Source organism: Triticum urartu, chromosome 2 (assembly GCF_003073215.2).
Source record: "Triticum urartu cultivar G1812 chromosome 2, Tu2.1, whole genome shotgun sequence".
In the NCBI taxonomy this organism is placed as follows: domain Eukaryota; kingdom Viridiplantae; phylum Streptophyta; class Magnoliopsida; order Poales; family Poaceae; genus Triticum; species Triticum urartu.
In genome coordinates, this window is record NC_053023.1 from 493,566,965 (window position 1) to 493,581,403 (window position 14,439).

The 14,439-nt window shown below is 42.9% G+C and overlaps 1 long non-coding RNA gene across 1 annotated transcript; it reads right to left on the reverse strand.

Annotated features, from left to right (window-relative positions):
- Nucleotides 1–3,231: 3,231 nt before the first annotated feature.
- Nucleotides 3,232–4,460, reverse strand: LOC125538154. Its single transcript, XR_007296263.1, has 3 exons — nt 4,193–4,460; nt 3,868–4,116; nt 3,232–3,292 (listed from the first exon to the last, which is right to left on the reverse strand). It is a non-coding gene; the product is annotated as an uncharacterized LOC125538154 (long non-coding RNA).
- Nucleotides 4,461–14,439: the final 9,979 nt, after the last annotated feature.

The window sequence follows — 14,439 nt, forward strand, 5'->3', positions numbered from 1 at the left end:
GGTGCTTCCCTACGAGAACTAATAGGTGAGGGAGAGAGACGAGACCATGGGTAAGAGAATAGGGGCAGAAGGAGAAGCTAGGAACCTTCTGTGGCGATGAAATCGAGTGGCGGAGGTGCTCCTGCGGTGGCGGACTCCGGCGAGATCCGAGCGAGGTGAAACGGGCACGGGAGAGAGGGATTTTGCCAAAAATCGGCATAGGAGAGTAAGGGGACTATTTATACAGAGTCAAGACTGGGCGAGGGACGGTAGATCAATCGGAAACGATGGGGATTTGGATCGGGAGGAGTCTCCAGGAAGAACACGGGCAGAGGAGAGAGATGACAAGCGGTCCATCCCTGTCAGCGGGAGAGAGAGAAGAAAAGAAAAACAAAATGTGAACTGCGGGGTGAGGTGCGGCTGTGTGGGAAATGGGCTGGCCTGCCTGCTGGGCTGCGCGCGCGGGCGAGGAAAAGGAGCTGGGCTGCAGCTGTGCTGCACGACGGCACTGTGCACGCGTGTGCGGTTTCTCTTTTTTTAAACCTCTGCTACAGAAGTAATAATATAGCTAAACAAATCTAAAACAAAACAAAATAAAATTACCAGAACACATAGTAAGACATTAATGCTACTTTACAAAATAGTGAACATTTTTAAAACACAAATACACTAGAAAGAATATTTTGCAATACACACATATAAAGAGTATGATGACAACTATAAAATAATTTTGAGTTACTACAACGCCAAAGATAATTTAGGTGGACACCAGAATATACTCTTAGCATTTTCTAACGGGGAGAAGTCATATTATGTCCACTCCAAATATATTGCCTTGAGTTAAAAAACACTTTGAATATTTAGAAAATTTAAATAAGCATAGAAATCATGATGAAAAGAATGATCCTATTAACATTCCAAATTTTAAAAATTTGGGATGTTACAAATCTACCACCCTTAAAATGAATCTCGTCCTCGAGATTCGAAGAGGCTAGAAAGAAAAGACGAGGGTTGGGGGTCTCCTTGAATATCCATTGTTCGTCCGAGAGTGTGGAGTACTACCACCCTTAGAATATGAGTCATCGGTCTTCAAAACTCTTACTCCTTCGAGGAAATCCTCCACACATATGTCTTACACTCCTTTGAAATTCTGAATCCCTTATCAAAAGAGCAGTCTTCCATAAACTAAAACTTCGTGGCTCATAGGTCTTGCGCCAATACTAAACAAATATCGATACTCTCATGGTGGTCATCAAGAATGGTTCCTGCAGAAAAGAGTATTGGTTTATTCTCACCATATAACCTACTATTGGCAACGGGTGCCTTCTACAGGGATCAACGTCACACCATTCTAAGGTTGAAGGCTTAATAACGAGGTCTCTCTGCTATAGGTATGTCACTCTAGATTTACCATTCCACATAGCAAAAGCGAATAATAAGAGTAAGTCGGCATGGTGATCAATCCATTCCGCACCCAAATCATTACCTTGTATATGGTTTAGAAAATCTCGCATTCTAACACACGGGCATCCTCACAAGTATTGCAGAAACTTCTCTTGTTCACGAACCAGGTTCGGATAAGTCAATTTGTTCTGCATGCCAAACAAATCAGCTATCATTCCTGTCAACTCTCAAGTTAGCGTCAACTAATATAAAACATCTACTAAAGAATTATAGCTTCCTCTAGGGTTCTTCCTTCAGCAAGATTGTGCTTGCTTCTTGTCAGATCTTGGTGCATGTGGTAAAGCTTGAAGTCATCACTTGGTTGCAGCATATATTAGGATATATATATATAGAGAGAGAGAGAGAGAATAAAGACCTAAAGGAAAAATACTACCCATATGCATCATGCTAGCAACAAAACTCCCAAATCAAACAATTCACACAAGTCACCAAAACTATCCTAAAGTAATCACATCAAAAGAGCACATATGATCAATCAAAGCACCCAATTGCATAATACAAAGAATCCACGAAATATGACAACACGAAAAGCAATGACCAACCAGACATATGACATACCACACAACACAAGCAAAACCTATAGGTAAGGTCATATCCACAAGAGATATGATCTCATCATACTACCGCAAATCGTTTATCACGCACAACTTAGTAATGGTGGTCTGTCAACTAAAACTCCTTAAATGACACTAATAATAATACCAGGGGTCATACATATTTGAAAAGTAAAGATATGAGTACAAGAGTATGATCTAACAAGTAGACAACAAGTTGTAAAACAAGTTTTTCACTCCTATGGCTTTTCTAATCCATTTTCTAGGGTCACGACCTGCAGTCAACACACTGCTCTGATACCATCTATAACGACCCAAATCTGATAAGATTCGATGTCTCTGTGCTCACTGTGCTAGTCCCTGGATCGACTCGCTAGCACACACAGTACATATGAATACCAAATAACAAGTGCATCATTTACTACAACGTATGATCCAGAATTCATAAAGTATTACAAACTGAGTAGCACATAGCTAACTTTATTCAATAATATCAACGAAAAGGTAGCATAATAAACGATGAGTCCATCAATGCCCACTAGAGAACATGTCGAGTGAAGGCTCGCGACCCTAGTGTATCTCACTGATCATCTGAAAATCCTGCAACATGATAAGTTGCAGCCACAAAGGGTCAATACATTGAATGTATTGGCAAATCACACAAAATGATATAGCAAACCTACATCCACAAAGCAATGTATGACAAACAAAACACACAAGTTAGTTTGGAGAAGAATGTCTTCACCTACCTCCACTACATGAACTCACAACCGTCTCTAGTTTACTCGCCCAAGATAACCCAATGATTCTAAATAAACATGACAAGAACTTCAGAAGTATTTCTCAAGTGCGCTCTGTCAGTGGCGCATTCTCTAGGAACAATAGAGCGCTCTGCCAAGGACGCATTCACCTGATTGATGTTCCGAAAACTATACCTCGCCTCAAGTGCGCTCTGTCAATGGCGCATTCTCTAGGGACAATAGAGCGCTCTGCCAGTGACGCATTCACCTGGTTAATAATCCCAAGCCTACGGCTATAAACACTCACCACTTTCATGGATCACTCGACACATGCCCATGTCTACCATAGCAAGTTGATCACACCATAAAAAAATACAATCAATATCAGAATATGACCACAGAGAACATACATATCAAACCAAGCACATGTCATAGCATAAAAACCACACATGCATAGCAGAATATAGGATGAGCAAAATCAAAAGTGCAACTTGCCTTGAACTCTGTTGAAGTACTCTAACGCTCAATTCTGATCCGCTTCACACTCCGGACAATCTATACGATTAACGAAGGCACCGATAAATAAACCGTACTCCCATAACACCACAATAAAGTAAATAGAAACAAATTCAAATAAAAACTTAAATAACAGAACTTATCAGTAGGTATATATCATCTACATGCTGGCAGGATCACAATGCAAAAAGAATCAACTGAATTGGATCATGGTTTAAAAGATATGGCCTCCAGAAGTTTGAATTCAAATTTAAACAACTTCATATTTGAATAGTTCAACAATGTGAAATTTTGGTTCTGCGGTATTCTCTTGGTCTCTACGAGTACACAGGAAAAAGAATCGATGAATTTGGAGTTCCGGATGTCAAGATAAACCTAAATGAAAATTTGATATGGAATCTGCAAAGAAAAATTATGCCATAATAGCGTTCTGGGAAGAACTGCCGCGGCTGCCGTGGACGTGCCACGTGTCGCATGATGACTGGCTGGAGGTTGTTTGCTTCTATGGCTAACTGACGAACGTCCACTAAATAGTGCATACCGATTTATAGAAAAAAACAGCACTGATCTAAGCCAGACCGTCGGAGGGAGATCGGACGGATGGGATGACTCACCAGAGAGGAACAGAGTATGCCGGCCGGAATTGAACGAGACGGCGGCGACGCGGCTCAGATTTGAAGCTGGCGTCGCTGGAGAGGCCTCCCGAGCTCGGGGAGAACAGTTCGAGGCGAGGAGGGACATGTCAAACTCCAAAACGTCCTCCGGGATGACCGGGCCTTCTGCTAACGTAGGTGAGGTTCGACTGGAGCGGCGACGGCGATGTTCGTCGGGGCGGAGGTCGAAGCACTCGGGTGGGTGCTTCCCTGCGAGAACTAATAGGTGAGGGAGAGAGACGAGACCATGGGTAAGAGAATAGGGGCAGAAGGAGAAGCTAGGAACCTTCTGTGGCGATGAAATCGAGTGGCGGAGGTGCTCCTGCGGTGGCGGACTCCGGTGAGATCCGGGCGAGGTGACACAGGCACGAGAGAGAGGGATTTTGCTAAAAATCGGCAGAGGAGAGTAAGGGGACTATTTATACGGAGTCAAGACTGGGCGAGGGACAGTAGATCGATCGGAAACGATGGGGATTTGGATCGGGAGGAGTCTCCAGGAAGAACACGGGCAGAGGAGAGAGATGAGAAGCGGGCCATCCCTGTCAATGGGAGAGAGAGAAGAAAAGAAAAACAAAACGTGAACTGCGGGGTGGGCTGCGGCTGTGCGGGAAATGGGCTGGCCTGCCTGCTGGGCTGCGCACGCGGGCGAGGAAAAGGAGCTGGGCTGCAGCTGTGCTGCACGACGGCACTGTGCACGCGTGTGCGGTTTCTCTTTTTTTTTAAACCTCTGCTACAGAAGTAATAATATGGCTAAACAAATCTAAAACAAAACAAAATAAAATTACCATAACACATAGTAAGACATTAATGCTACTTTACAAAATAGTGAACATTTTTAAAACACAAATACACTAGAAAGAATATTTTGCAATACACGCATATAAAGAGTATGATAACAACTATAAAATAATTTTGAGTTACTACAACGCCAAAGATAATTTAGGTGGACACCAGAATATACTCTTAGCATTTTATAATAGGGGAGAAGTCATATTATGTCCACTCCAAATATATTGCCTTGAGTTGAAAAACACTTTGAATATTCAGAAAATTTAAATAAACATAGAAATCATGATGAAAAGAATGATCCTATTAACATTCCAAATTTTAAAAATTTGGGATGTTACACATCCTCTTATTAAAAAGCACCATTTGGAGAGCACCGCTGTCATTTGCATCAATTACAGTTAGTTTACATTGAGTATGACTTGACTGGATATCTTTTACCATGATTTACAGTTTGCATCCATTTGGAGAGCACCGCTGTCATTCCGCATTTATGTTTTGTGGTCTCAGAAAGGGCTAGCGAGATACCATCTTATTATATCATATCATGATTGTTTTGAGAAAGTGTTGTCATCCGAGATTTATTATTATTGCTCGCTAGTTGATTATGCCATTGATATGAGTAAAATGAGACCTAAATGTTATTGTGAATATGGTTAGTTCATAATCTTTGCTGAAAACTTGAATGCTGGCTTTACATATTTACAACAAGAACAAATAGAGTTTGTAAGAGTTTTTCTTTATCACTTTCAGTTTATCAACTGAATTGCTTGAGGACAAGCAAATGTTTAAGCTTGGGGGAGTTGATACGTCTCCATCGTATCTACTTTTCCAAACACTTTTGCCCTTATTTTGGACTCTAACTTGCATGATTCGAATGGAACTAATCCGGACTGACGCTGTTTTCAGCAGAATTGCCATGGTGTTATTTTTGTGCAGAAATAGAAGTTCTCGGAGTAACCTGAAAATCAACGGAGAATTATCTTGGAATATATAAAAAATACTGGAAGGAAGATCCACGTTAGGGGGCCTCCACCTGTCCACGAGGGTGGGGGCGCGCCCTACCCCCTGGGCACGCCCCCCTGCCTTGTGGGCCCCCTGACGCTCCACCGACCTCAACCTTGACTCCATATATTCACTTTTGGGGAGAAAAAAATAGAGAGAAGGATTCATCGCGTTTTACGATACGGAGCCACCACCAAGCCCTAAACTCTCTCGGGAGGGCTGATCTGGAGTCCGTTCGGGGCTCCAAAGAGAGGAATCCGTCGCCATCGTCATCATCAACCATCCTCCATCACCAATTTCATGATGCTCACCGCCGTGCGTGAGTAATTCCATCGTAGGCTTGCTGGACGGTGATGGGTTGGATGAGATTTATCATGTAATCGAGTTAGTTTTGTTAGGGTTTGATCCCTAGTATCCACTATGTTCTGAGATTGATGTTGCTATGACTTTGCTATGCTTAATGCTTGTCACTAGGGCCCGAGTGCCATGATTTCAGATCTGAACCTATTATGTTTTCATCAATATATGAGAGTTCTTGATCCTATCTTGCAAGTCTATAGTCACCTACTATGTGTTATGATCCGGCAACCCCGAAGTGACAATAATCGGGACCACTCCCGGTGATGACCGTAGTTTGAGGAGTTCATGTATTCACTATGTGTTAATGCTTTGGTCCGGTACTCTATTAAAAGGAGGCCTTAATATCCCTTAGTTTCCAATAGGACCCCGCTGCCACATGAGGGTAGGACAAAAGATATCACGCAAGTTCTTTTCCATAAGCACATATGACTATATTCGGAATACATGCCTACATTACATTGATGAATTGGAGCTAGTTCTGTGTCACCCTAGGTTATGATTGTTACACGATGAACCGCATCCGGCATAATTCTCCATCACCGATCCATTGCCTACGAGATTTCCATATATTATTCTTCGCTTATTTACTTTTCCGTTGCTATTGGTACAATCATTATAAAACACCAAAAATAGTACTTTTGCTACCGTTACCTTTTACCACCGTTACCACTACTATCATATTACTTTGCTACTAAACACTTTGCTGCAGATATTAAGTTTCCAGGTGTGGTTGAATTGACAACTCAGCTGCTAATACTTGAGAATATTCTTTGGCTCCCCTTGTGTCGAATCAATAAATTTGGGTTGAATACTCTACCCTCGAAAACTGTTGTGATCCCCTATACTTGTGGGTATCATAAGGCTTCTGCCAGTTGCCGATAACTTTAACAAAACATGATCATCTCATACAACAATTTATATCTCATCACATCTTGACCATATCACATCATAACATGCCCTGCAAAAACAAGTTAGACGTCCTCTACTTTGTTGTTGCAAGTTTTACGTGGCTGCTACGGGCTGAGCAAGAACCGTTCTTACCTACGCATCAAAACCACAATGATAGTTTGTCAAGTTAGTGATGTTTTAACCTTCACAAGGACCGGGCGTAGCCACACTCGGTTCAACTAAAGTTGGAGAAACTGGCACCCGCCAGCCACCTGTGTGCAAAGCACGTTGGTAGAACCAGTCTCTCGTAAGCGTACGCGTAATGTTGGTCCAGGCCGCTTCATCCAACAATACCGCGGAACCAAAGTATGACATGCTGGTAAGCAATATGACTTGTATCGCCCACAACTCACTTGTGTTCTACTCGTGCCTATAACATCTACGCATAAACCTGGCTCGGATGCCACTGTTGGGGAACGTAGTAATTTCAAAAAAAATCCTACGGACACGCAAGATCATGGTGATGCATACCAACGAGAGGAAAGAGTATCGTCCACATACCCTTGTAGACCGTAAGCGGAAGAGTTATGACAACACGGTTGATGTAGTCGTACGTCTTCACGATCGACCGATCCTTAGTACCGAACGTACGGCACCTCCGCGTTCAGCACACGTTCAGCTCGGTGACGTCCCACGAACTCATGATCCAGTAGAGCTCGAGGGAGAGTTTCATCAGCACAACGGCGTGGTGACGATGTTGATGAAGCTACCACCGCAGGGCTTCGCCTAAGCACCGCTACTGTATGACCGAGGTGGATTATGGTGAAGGGGGGCATCGCACACGGTCGGGAGAGATCAATGATCAACTTGTGTGTTCTAGGGTGCCCCTGCCCCCGTATATAAAGGAGCAAGGGGGGAGGTCGGTCGGCCCTGTAGGGCGCGCCAGGAGGAGGAGTCCTCCTCCTAGTAGGAGTAGGACTCCCCTCTTTCCTACTCCTACTAGGAGGGGGAAAGGAAGGGGGAGAAGGAGAAGGAAAGGGGGGCGCCCCCCTTCCTAGTCCAATTCGGACTAGAGGGGGAGGGGTGCGTGGCCTGCCCTGGCCGGCCCCTCTCTCTCCACTAGGGCCCAACAAGGCCCATTAACCCCCGGGGGGTTCCGGTAACCCCTCCGGCACTCCGGTAAAATCCTGATTTCACCCGGAACTCTTTCGATGTCCAAATGTAGGCTTCCAATATATCAATCTTTATGCCTCGAACATTTCTAGACTCCTCGTCATGTCCGTGATCATATACGGGACTCCGAACTACCTTCGGTACATCAAAACATATAAATCATAATACCGATCGTCACAGAACTTTAAGCATGCGGACCCTACGGGTTCGAGAACTATGTAGACATGTCTGAGACATGTCTCCGGTCAATAACCAATAGCGGAACCTGGATGATCATATTGGTTCCTACATATTCTACGAAGATCTTTATCGGTCAAACCGCATAACAACATATGTTGTTCCCTTTGTCATCGGTATGTTACTTGCCCGAGATTCGATCGTCGGTATCTCAATACCTAGCTCAATCTCATTACCGGCAAGTCTCTTTACTCGTTCTGTAATGCATCATCCTGCAACTAGCTCATTAGTTGCATTGCTTGCAAGGCTTATAGTGATGTGCATTACCGAGAGGGCCTAGAGATACCTCTTCGACAATCGGAGTGACAACTCCTATTCTTGATCTATGCCAACTCAATAAGTACCATCGGGGACACCTGTAGAGCACCTTTATAATCACCCAGTTACGTTGTGACGTTTGGTAGCACACAAAGTGTTCCTCCGGTATTCGGGAGTTGCATAATCTCATAGTCAGAGGAACATGTATAAGTCATGAAGAAAGCAGTAGCAACAAACTAAACGATCATTGTGCTAAGCTAACAGAATGGGTCAAGTCAATCACATCATTCTCTAATGATGTGATCTCGTTAATCAAATGACAAGTCATGTCTATGGCTAGGAAACTTAACCATCTTTGATTCAACGAGCTAGTCAAGTAGAGGCATACTAGTGACACTCTGTTTGTCTATGTATTCACACATGTATTATGTTACCGGTTAATACAATTCTAGCATGAATAATAAACATTTATCATGATATAAGGAAATAAATAATAACTTTATTATTGCCTCTAGGGCATATTTCCTTCACAACCTACTCCCTCCATCCATGAAAGATTGTACATATAGAGATTTACACATTGACCAAGAGGAACCGGAACTTCATGGCATAATTAACTCCCAAAAGTAGCAGCTTTATGTGTGCATGTGACCATTGAGAGAAGAAGATTAAATGAAGGTTGTTGTATGCTGTAATTAAGGATAGACATGTAGCCTATAGCTAGAGCACAACTTGGTGCATTAGTCAATCAATATCGATTAGATTAAAGGCTAAATGCATTGGAAGTGTAGATGTACACTCTTTGTTGGAAGACTGAGGGAGTACACGTGCATGCACTCACATACACAGCTAGGGTGGTTCGCACGCAAGGGTTGGACTCCTGTCGCGCCTGCGTAAAGTTTTGTTTAACTAATTTCCTTGCTCTGCCAACTGATAGGTGGGACCCAGAACCATGTGTCAATTTAACCAGTCAACAAAGTGCCACGTCGACTATGTGGCCAGCCAATATGGTGCAATACGGTGCTCTATGATGAGCTAGTGATCGTATAATCACTACAAAACTATATAGTGACCGTAATGAGCATATTGTTACATACATTGACCGCCAGTGTATTTTCTCATTTCAAATTAAGCCATATTAACCAAAAACGATGCAGTATGGACTAGTACTGCTTTGATGTGTCCCGTCAACTCGACGAACGAGGAGAAACTTGCTTACTACGCCTTCTCCCTTGCCCACACGCGGTGGCTCACAGGACAAGGAGAAGCTTGCTTACTAGGTACGGATACGCCCTCTCCCTCGCCCACGCGTGCGGTGGCTCGCAGGACGAGGAGAGGGTTTTGACTACAACGCCCTCTCCCTCTTCCTCTCCCTCTCCCTCGCGGTGGACGTGCAGCAGTTCATTCGGTGTCAGATTTCCAGAAGCATATTGTACTGTAGTATCATCATTGTTGGACCTTCCGAAGAGGCGAAGAGCCAAGTGCAAGGTTCACACGAGTACGAACTGTTGAACCTCCCGAAGAGGCAAAGAGCCAAGCGCAAGGTTTTGTAGGAGTTGTCGTCCTAGTTGGAGTACTACAACTATAGTGAACGATGCTACTGTATGATGCCGCCACGTCACCTATATCCAAAGATGTGCCACCTTTTTTCTCAAAGAGCATGTTGGAGCCCGTGCAACAACCACACAAGTTTCACGTACACATAACACATTTACTAGTAATAAATTCTAAAGGACAAATGCTAGTATGCCACACAAGTTCATCTCTACTTCATGTGATAAATTTGTGCGCGACTAGTCTACATATATTCACAGCGCTACCGTTCACAATTTACCATACTCCACTTACACGTTATAGATGGGCTCCATGTCCTCCTCCAAGTTCCAGTCCTAGGTGTTCTTCATGGATGACACAATCCATAGCGGTGGGGAACGGGAATCATTGTCATGGCTTTCTAGTCCGGTTCCACATGATAGAGACTCATCCAATCTAAAGCGGCATAAATCAAGGATAGCATGTCCCAACATGTTGTTCATCCAGCGGTGCGCACTAAAGACACAACCATGCTTTATGAACGGCAGGCCTTCGGTGTTGTGCAGGGAAGGTGGCATCCGCTTCACAATGGGGTAGGTGTCCCCAATGAAAAGCGAGTACTCTCCGAGAGTGTTCCTCGGCACCCACGTAGCACCACGGGGATCGAACTCGGCGCCGTTCATCTGGTACACGCGGCATCTCAGATCTGGACACATAGTGACGTACATAATCAAGGTCCATGCATAATAATGTTGTGATTAAATATGGCGGTCAGTAATACTGTGCAGCAAATAGTACTACTCCGGTATAGAGGAAGTAAAATAATCGGCTTATTATATATAGCCACTCTTGGCTACATGGATGAGATAGTAAGACATGGAAAAAAATGGTGGGAGCTAGTGGGTTCAAGTCTTTAAGGGCCTATCTAGCTATACGCGCCCTCCAAGGTAAAAAGTACTCCTACTAGTACTAGTAAGTAGTACAACAATGAAAGAGAAGGTGAGAGGGTTAAAACTATAATACTAAATTGTACTACTAGTACAGTAAACATGTCCTAGTCAAGAAAAGAAAATAACTAACAAGTACTACTCTACTACTCTAACACACAACAATGTGAAAAAGGAATACCTGGGTAGATGGTGCCGGTCCGATCATGGTAGATTGTGTGACCATGTTGCACATCAGTGGTACCATGGGTAACGACTACTAAGATAGTTGATCCCAATATGCCAAAGTCAGCTACAAGGTTCCAGGTTAGACCAAATCGCGGATGCAAATGTACATCCAGGATCGGCGATCTTATTTTGATCGGGGGATGACTGGTTCCTGCAAAATAATGGAGTACCATTAGGGATGCAAATGATGGTTTGTGCATTCCAGTAACATCCCAATTTTCAATTTGGATGTTAATCATTAGGTCATCATATGCATCCATGATTTATGCATTTTGAATTAGTTTTATTTTGAATTCTGATCCTAGAAACCTTAAGCAACTCAAGGACCATTTGAGAGAGTTGGAGGTTTTCATAAAAATCCATTTTTGAATTTTTCAAAATTGGTAAATTGGATCAAGGTGAATTTTATTTGTAATTATTTTTCCAATTATTTCAAAATAAATAAATAATGACAGAAGATAATATGACTTCTTCAAAACAGCTAAAGAAATAATGGAAATTCAATTTTGAATAAAAATATTTTTTTATTTGAAATTTTATTCGGTTAAATTAGGGAAAAATATGCATTTAGCCCAGAAAAATGTTCACTTTAATATTGGGAGAGGACGGTGAAAATTATTCCTGAAATTTTAGGATTTTTATTTTATTTTTATTTTGATATTTTCTTTGTGGTTAATTATTTATAAAAAAAATCTTCCAGACCGAACTGGGACGAAGGCCCAACCGCCGACCGCCTTCCCCGAGCCGCGTCCGAGCCGGACTCCGGTGGGAGTCCGGGATCGCCCCGCCGCCGCTTGGCCCCTTGCCCAAGTCGCCGCCCCGACCCCCCCTCTTAAAAGCCGCCGCCCCGACCCCTCTTTCCCCTACTGAGCCGCGCCGCCCGCCGCCCTAGCCACCGCCGCGGAGCCGCCCACGTCGCCGCTTGGTGCCGTCGCCGCCGCCGCTCACCGCCGCCGCCCGTGCCGGAGCCTCACCGGAGCCAAGCCGCCGCCACTGTGATCCGATCCGATCTGATCCGCCACCATCGGTTTTATTTCGCAAACCGGTATAATCGCCGAAACCCACCTCGGTTTTTTTTATTTTCTGGTTTTTCTTTTAGATCGGTTTATTTTATTATGTTAGATTAATTAGCGAACATTCGTATGTTTAGATCTGTTAGTGAACGTTTTCGTTCGTTAGTTTCTGTTAGCGAACATTCGCTCGTTAGATTTTTCTTTTTAGTTTTATTTTCAGCCAGGGACCTATCTATGATTAGTTTTCTTACAGATTAGTCCCTGGTTTTCAAACAATCGCTACTTTTTGCTCGTTTATCCAAATCCAATGAAACCAATGCCAAATTCTTTGTTATGATCCCCTTTGTTCAGATAATCAACTTGAACATTTTTTTGGAAATTTAAAATTTAGTTTGAAGCAGATTTGAACTTGAACTTCTTTTGATCGTAGTTTGAGTTTCATATCTCTGTTTTGATTGATTATTTTTGCAAATCGAAGATCTTCACTTGAGCTTTCTGTTTAGATCTTTTTATTTGGTTTTACCTTTGCATCTTATGCTTGAGTGCTTATGTATGCTATTGTTTGTTCAGGATAGAGTTTCCGGAGTGTGAGGCTTGCTACTACGAATCTCTAGGGTTTTCTGATTATCAGCAAGGCAAGTAACACTTTGATCATATCCCTTTATTACCCACTTTTTATGCATTAGTCTCAACCCTCAAACATTGCATGAGTAGGATTGGTAACATGTGGGCGTGGTGGAGTAGTTGATGAGGTAGGAACCTATTGTCTTTATATTTCAACCCTGGGTATTATACGTTATGCTCATACTGCTTTGCTATGCTCATAGACGTGGATTGGTATGTGATATTCATGCAAGTTGTGAGAGATTTTTAACTAAGGGAAACTAAAGGTGGCTATTTTAATACACATCTGGGTGGATTGGTTGTGGGCACTTGGAGCAATCCAGTGTTGTCCTAGGATATTCTGGAGTACCCGTGTGATCATCTTATGGTTTGCCACCCAGGCTCAAAGGGATCATAAGATTATTCATGCTGGAAACTTCTGTGTGCAGCACAAGCCATTATGGGCTCTGGCATAGTTGAGTATGTTGTGTGACATCTTTAAGTGGTAGGCTAGCAGATGTAGGGGAAAGTAGGTGGTACTGTCTACCCAGAGTAAAGAGTTAATGCTTTGGAAAAACCGTGTCTCGGTCATCCGTTTCTCAAACATCATGTAGTACGAGAAATCAATGGAGGAGATCGAGTCTTGTGGGGAAAAGTGCGCAAACCACTTCAGAGTGTATAAACTAATCATGGTTAGCCGTGTCCCCGGTTATGGACATTTTGAGTATCTGGTATTCGAATTATGGATTTGATCTCATCATTTTACTTAATGATTTTTTGGGTTATTAATATTATTTCGGGATTGAGTTAGAGGAACCTTCACAATAATGACATAAAGTTGGTAGTTCACTAAAATCTATTCCTTTGTTGTAGGGGAAATGGCTTTATGCAAATGATAAACTTAGAGCCTCCACCAGCCAAATATGCATGTAGTGTTAGCATTTATTGCATCATTATTCTCTATAGTGTGATCTTGCCAGCATATTCCATGTGCTGACCTACACGGCTGCAACGTATCATGTTGCAGAATTTTCAGACGAAGAGTAAGGTGCTATAGGTTGTTGTCATGCACTCAATTTTGCCGTGGAGTTGGCTAGACTCATTTATCTTCGAAGCTTCCGCAAGTTATTTAGATGCCCTTCAGCCATATTATTGTAATAAGTACTCTTTATGAGACACTCAATGTAATAAGTGTGTGATTGAACTCTGTTATAAATCCTTGAGTACTGTGTGTGTTAGCAATACCGATCTAGGGATGACACTAAAGCATAGAGACTACAGTCCATTGGGATCGGGTCGCTACAAGATGGTATCAGAGCACACGTTGATTGTAGGACGCGACCACTAGGAAAAGCCACAGGATACTCTTCTCTACTCATTTCAAACTCTTATTTATTTCTACACTATAGATGTCGGACCCAAGGAACAAGTTCACTCAACCGGATGACGACACACCTTTCGGACAACACTTGAAGGAAGTCAGTAGATACCTGAACATCGGC